This window comes from Triturus cristatus, chromosome 3_2, assembly GCF_964204655.1.
Source record: "Triturus cristatus chromosome 3_2, aTriCri1.1, whole genome shotgun sequence".
NCBI lineage: Eukaryota > Metazoa > Chordata > Amphibia > Caudata > Salamandridae > Triturus > Triturus cristatus.
Genome location: NC_140584.1, coordinates 539,306,081 through 539,313,234, shown reverse-complemented (window position 1 = coordinate 539,313,234; position 7,154 = coordinate 539,306,081). Strand labels below are relative to the sequence as shown.

The 7,154-nt window shown below is 48.5% G+C and overlaps 1 long non-coding RNA gene across 1 annotated transcript in view; it reads right to left on the bottom strand.

Moving 5' to 3' along the window:
• Positions 1–1,378: 1,378 nt before the first annotated feature.
• LOC146857673 (uncharacterized) overlaps positions 1,379–7,154 on the bottom strand; it is a 45,363-nt gene continuing 39,587 nt past the window's right edge. The window contains exon 3 of the long non-coding RNA XR_014979598.1: positions 1,379–1,821. This is a non-coding gene — a long non-coding RNA (uncharacterized LOC146857673). The remainder of the gene's footprint in view (positions 1,822–7,154) is intronic.

Here is a 7,154-nt window from a genome sequence, read left to right as displayed (position 1 = left end):
CCACCTAGTACCAAGCTCTACCCAAGTCACATCATCTGCCCATGCTGGTCCCCTTGCCCTGCTTACCCCTGGCAGACTAGTGTCCAGGTCTCGCATGCCATCCCAACTGGCCAGTCCTAACCCTGCTTCATCAGCTAGACCTACTGTCCACGCAAGACCCAGTGCTGACCATCGCCACCCGGGCCCTAGTGCCAGGCTCTGCCCACGCTGGGTCCACTTCCCTGCTGTCTCTATCCTTGCCTCACTGGCCACCCCTCGCATGCTCTGCCTGCTGCCCAGCTCTGCCCTCACTGGATCACCTGACTGCACCTACCCCTACTGCTCAAACTACCTGCACTTCTCTTCCCTACACTGCTTGCTTTTATGTTTTGGAGCCTGGCCTGCATGCACAGTGTGCTCTTGGGCAAATGTGACCTCTCCGTGGGAGGGTGATGATTAGTAGATGCAGTGTTTACCATGCAGTGTTTTTCAATGCAGTTTAAAGAGCGCGGTTGGCCCTTGTGGAGGAGGGGCCTTCTCAGCACGGGTTCAAGTGCGGGGGATGGTAATGGTGGTTCCAGACCTGGGTCTGAGGTGGAACACTTACAATAAAACCTAACGAAAAGTTGCGCGCACTGCTGTTTTGTTTGTCAAACAGATCTCATTGAGGATTTCGTCAAGTGCTCAGTCGTGTTTGTTGCTGGTGTTTAGAAAGAGAGTTACTGGCTGCCGGGTAGCAGTGGGCGCAGTTCTGTGTTCAGTCTCATACACTGGTGCATGGTGTGTACTTGGGGTCTCTCGAGAGGGTATATGCTTTGTGTGCACTCATGGTGGGCATGCTGTTACACAGGGGCTCTTGGAGGGTATATGCTTTGTGTGCACCCATGGGGGGCATGCTGCTACACGGGGTCTCTGGGGAGGGTGTATGCTTTGTATGCACTCATGCGGTGCTTGGATTGTATACAGTGTGTCCCAGGAGGTGGATGCTGTGCCCATGGGATGTCTCAAGAGGGCTGTTGCAGTGCATGCTGTGTACACATGGAGTTATGCACGGTCTCTTGGGAGGGTACATGCTTTGTATCCATGATGTGCACTCATGTGACGCACGGATTATATACAGTGCATCCCAGGAGGCGCATGCTGTGCACCTGGGTTAAGCTTATGTTAACATTTAAGATGGATGGCTTTAAGTTTAATTTGTCCGCACGTCTCATTCAATTGAGCTCTTCATCCTTCCAAAGTTGATACACTGGCAAGAAGTAATTCGATACCGTAAAACCCATTATATAAAGGGCTTAGAAAAAACACAATATAGTCCAAAACAGTGTATAAAACCAATTTTTATTTTATCGTTTGTTGTAACCATTCTTCATAACTGCTGTGTGTAAAGTCTTACAAATTGGCACATGATGGTGACATAGCGGTGACGTAGATATGTTTAAATTCCTGTCGGTCATCTTAGTTTTTCAGCTGAGGTGGCCCAAAGTCAGGTGTGACACCTTATACCAGCCCCGTTTATTACCCAGCAGCATGCTGCGATTCTTTCGGCAACTTCTAGCTGTAAAGAGAAAACTACAAGTCCCAGAATGCTGTTAGCTAAATAATGGCGATGTTACTTTGGACTGCTGAGTGCCTCATGTTGTGACAGATGTTATAAAAAACACCACCAATGGTGTCCTGCCCTCGTTCTTCAAAACATTATTTTGAGAGCACAGCAAATGCCAGACTGACTTCAAGCAGGCGCTGAGATCAAAGGGCTGACCTTTGACCTTTCAGGTTCAACTGAATGTTCATGTCCAGCGACAGCAGAATTTTCGGCATTGTGACAACCCAATACCATGACTAGCAAAACAAAAAATGATAATAAAGGTAAAGATGTGTCTTTGCTTTACATGAATTAATTATTGTTCATAATTTAAGCACGTCCCATAGCATCTACTTAGGAGCAACAGAAGAGCTGCCCACTGCAAACACTACATACAGAGCAGCCAAATTCTCAATTTTAACCCACCCCTCCACCTGGAAAATGAGCTCACACTTGCATTTAAAAAATAAAGGTTTTCTTTTAATTTTATTAGAGTGGGCAGTGGTCCGTTGGACCACTGCCTGCTCTGAAAGAATGTTGGCGGCCCCATTCACAAAGGGGACCCTTATGGTTTGAATGGCTTACCACCAATCTGAAATTGGTGGTAAACTGCGGATGTTTTGCTACCGCATTCATGGTGGCAAAACATTCCTACATACTAGTGCGACATGCTAGGAAGGGACGCCCTTGGCACGCCCCCTCCTAATAGCGATATTAGTTTTCTATTCTTCTCTAAAGCAATGGTGAGCTAATCATATTGCTATACCTAACAACACAGAACATAAACTAGGTTTTCCACAATCAGAAAAAAATGCAGAAAATAGGTAAAAAAATTACATTGTGAAGGAATTGCCTGTATTTTCGTTTTGCATTGTTTGCGGAGTTTTTTAAATCTCTTTTAAAAGCTTTTAAAAGTGTTCTGGGATCCATCACATGGATGGGGTAATCGAAATGTATTAATTTAATGAAGATACCCTTGCCAAAGAACTATTACATGGAGAGAACTTTTTCTTCTTTGCCTCATCAGTATTTTAGCCCTTTACATATATATATAACCGGAAAAGCAAAGCTAAAAGGACCAGTATTCAAATAATGTAGCCAGAACGGGGCAACAATATCTATACCTGACATTGACATCTTGTGAGCTTTAAGGACACAGTGATGTTTGTAGAAAACTTTTTTGTTTGCTAAAACTTAACAAGCTTTAGCCATGCCAAAAGGTCTAATCTTGACAAACTGGTGCAATGTTTAATTTCTAGTATTTTGTATGCAATATGTTCCACAAATTTGTATTTGTATTTATTAAGTGCATCAATCATCCCAAGGGATATCACTGCGCTGGAAAGCAATGTCCTGAAAAACAGTGAACAGATGGCCTGGCGGACTAGAGTAGGGACCCAGTGTGCAATGTGCCGAACCTAGGGAACAATGTCGTTTTCAGCTTCTTTCTGAACGACATATATGCGTCCGTACTGCGAATGTCTAGGGGGAGTTCGTTCCAGTGAGCGGCCGCCAAATTAGAGAAGGATCGACCTCCTGCTCTGGTTCTCAATATGTTTAGTTTTGGCCAGAGCGAGATTGCAAGACCTCCGTTGTCGTGTGGGAGCGTAAAATTCTATTTTGTCCTGCAGAATGTGGGGGCCAAGCTTACGTAACTCTCTATGTGCATAGCACCTGAGTTTTAAACTTGGCTTTCTGGCGCACAGGCAGCCAATGAAGCTCCTTCAGGCACTCTGATGCTGAGCTATACTTGCTTTTATTACAGGCAAGTTTGGCGGCAGCGTTTTGAATCACCTGCAGTCGGGAGAACAGGTAGTCTTACATGCCCACATAAAGCACGTTCCCATAATCCAGCCTCCTAGAAACTAGTGCCTGAGTGATGGTTTTACAATAGTTCAAAGGGATCCATAGGAAAAGTCTTCGTAAAAACTTTAGCATGGCAAAGCTCTTACCGCACAGTGATTTGACTTGGTCCTGCATTGTAAGTCTGTTGTCTATGAGGATGCTCAGGTTTTTTAAGACCTGTTTCAGTTCTGGGGCATCTCTTAGTGTGCGAGGCCACCAGGTATTGTCCCAGATTAAATGAGCTCCTTTAAAGAGCAATATCTCAGATTTCTTAGCATTCAGTTTCAGGCGGTGTTCTGTCATCCAAATTCTGTTTCTGATTGACAATTGATTAAATTATTTCTAGTTTCCTCATACCTTTCTTTGAAAGCAATTAAAAGCTGGGTATCATCAGCATATGAGCAGATGTTAAAGCCCCATTTCCTACCTGTCTTGGCCAGAGAGGAGACATAGGGGGTCTATTATGATATCGGGCATCATCCCCCGCCCGCCTCCCATTTCCCCCCGCCATATTATGATGGCGGGGGTACCGCGGGAGATGGGAAGACCATCCGCCACTTTTCGACCGGGCGGAAAAGGGTTGAATATGGTGGCGGTGTCTGCTGGACACCGCCATCCATATTACAATTGCAGCGGGAAGCAGCCTTTCCAGGCATGCGGTTTCCACAGTTGGGGGCCCGTTGCGGGCCTCCACGATGTTGGGGGGGTGGAGGGGCACATGGGGGGTACGTATGGAACCCCCCTGCAATTGCATGGACGATGTGGCAGGCACCTTGCGGTGCCTGCCACGTTTTGCCTGTAAATGCACAATGTGCAAGCAAAGTATTGTGGCGGGCGGTGCTGTGTGCACCGCCCGCCACAATGATGTGGATGGGCGATTCCACCGCCACCGTGGTGGTGGCATCCTAATTGCTGGTGCGGGACCGCCGCACCACTGGCGGCCAGTCCCAGCACCGCTAGGGTCGCCATCCTAATAGGTCCCATAGTCATTAAAAAGAGTGGGGCTCAGGGAAGCTACCTGCGGGACGCCATAGTTGATGTTTTTAGAGTTAGAGGAAAATTGGCCCATTTGGACTCTCTGTGTTCTTTTACAGAAAAGTATGTTTAACCATTGAAGGGTATTCGAATGAAGGCCCTTTTCATGTAAAATGTATGATATAAGGTCATGGGATACAGTATTGAACGCTGCGGACAGGTCCAGAAGGATCAAGGCGGCAGCCTTGCCTTGGTTCACTAAGGATCTAATATTGTCCAATACCGCGAGGAGTATGGCTTTTGTGCTGTTTGAAGCTCTGAAGCCAGTCTGAGATGGGTCTAGAAGCTCATTAGTTTCTAAGAAATTAACCAGGTGTTTGATGACCAGTCTCTCCAAGACTTTAGACAGGTCTGTAGTTTGCGGAGTTATGGGCCTCCAAGCCCGCTTTTTTAGCACTGGAAATATGATGGTTTCTTTCCAGATGTCTGGAAAGACTGCAGAATCTAGGGATTTGTTAAAAATGTGGGTAACATACGGACTTAAGACTGTTATAAGCTTGCATATCATTTTATTAGGAAGATGGATGAATCCTGAGGGGCAGATGTTCTTAGAACAAGTGGCCATCACCGGCCTCGAGGAGCCACGGGACACGCCCACTCCTGCTGGCCACGCCCACCCTCCACCAAGTATAAATACGAGCGCTGATTGAGAGCGCCGCATTGAGACTTGAACCTCCTGAGGCGGAAAGCCGGGAGCCACCTTGCAAAATTGCTTTTAAAACTTGTGCTAATTGATTTTAATTCACTTGCAAACCCTCTCCCAGCACTTACCTGAACACCCCAAACAGTCAACATAAACACTGTTCAGGGGCTGAAATCGCTCGCTAGCCGCCATCACCGGCCTCGAGGAGCCACGGGACACGCCCACTCCTGCTGGCCACGCCCACCCTCCACCAAGTATAAATACGAGCGCTGATTGAGAGCGCCGCATTGAGACTTGAACCTCCTGAGGCGGAAAGCCGGGAGCCACCTTGCAAATTGCTTTTAAAACTTGTGCTAATTGATTTTAATTCACTTGCAAACCCTCTCCCAGCACTTACCTGAACACCCCAAACAGTCGACATAAACACTGTTCAGGGGCTGAAATCGCTCGCTAGCCGCCATCACCGGCCTCGAGGAGCCACGGGACACGCCCACTCCTGCTGGCCACGCCCACCCTCCACCAAGTATAAATACGAGCGCTGATTGAGAACGTCGCATTGAGACTTGAACCTCCTGAGGCGGAAAGCCGGGAGCCACCTTGCAAAATTGCTTTTAAAACTTGTGCTAATTGATTTTAATTCACTTGCAAACCCTCTCCCAGCACTTACCTGAACACCCCAAACAGTCGACATAAACACTGTTCAGGGGCTGAAATCGCTCGCTAGCCGCCATCACCGGCCTCGAGGAGCAACGGGACACGCCCACTCCTGCTGGCCACGCCCACCCTCCACCAAGTATAAATACGAGCGCTGATTGAGAGCGCCGCATTGAGACTTGAACCTCCTGAGGCGGAAAGCCGGGAGCCACCTTGCAAAATTGCTTTTAAAACTTGTGCTAATTGATTTTAATTCACTTGCAAACCCTCTCCCAGCACTTACCTGAACACCCCAAACAGTCGACATAAACACTGTTCAGGGGCTGAAATCGCTCGCTAGCCGCCATCACCGGCCTCGAGGAGCCACGGGACACGCCCACTCCTGCTGGCCACGCCCACCCTCCCAACTCCACCTATAAACCATGTGTCAGTTCAGGCAGCGCAGCGGACGAGCGCAGCGGGCGCGATGATGGCGCGCCGAAGGCGCGCTTAAGGCAAGCTCGTCTGCGCTCGTCCACGCTAGGCAGAGCACAGAGCCAAGCCATACTACTAAACCCAGCAGCCAGACCTGGAGATATGAAAAAGACGTCTTGGTACACCTCAACAAAAAGGTACATGACTCATGCCTTCATGGCATACTCGTTGACCACCCCTCTACCCGATGCGCCCACTGCCCATACAGTCTTAACCCCTCTATACCTATATCCCCTCCCCCCATCCCGATACGTATGGCCCTTATCAACTGCAGATCTCTCCCTAACCCCTCGACAGAAATCCACCTTCTATTGGAACACAACAACTTAGAAGTGCTTTTCCTAACCGAAACATGGCTGGGACCGGACTCAGACCCTGACATTGTCAACTCCCTTCCCCCGGGCTTCCTCATACAGCGCTTAGACCGACCTAAAGGAAGAGGTGGTGGCATTGCCATCATCCATAAAGACCAACTCTCATGCCGCCTCCAGGGCAGCCCCCTCGCTGACTGTGAAAACGTCATGTTTGCTCTCCAGGTCTCCCCATGCCAAACCTTATCAGGCTTCCTCATCTACCGTCCCCCAGGACCTTAAGGTCAGTTCTGTGAATCCTTAACGGAACACTCGTACACCCTGACCGCAACCAACTCCTCATGCTTGATCCTGGGCGACCTAAACATTAATTTCGATAAAAAAGAACTCAAACAGATCGCCGACTTGATAGCAGACCTCGAATCCCTTCAATTGATACTCCTAGGTCATCTACCCACTCACACATTGGGACATTTGTTGGACCCAGTTCTTACCAACATTCACGACCTTACTATCTGTGATCCTATTCCAGTCCCTTGGTCCGACCACTTCCTCGTTCCTCTACACTGGCAGATCTCCCGTGCGCCCCGCACTACCGCCCCTCCCAGCAAACCTTCACGCTCTGGGT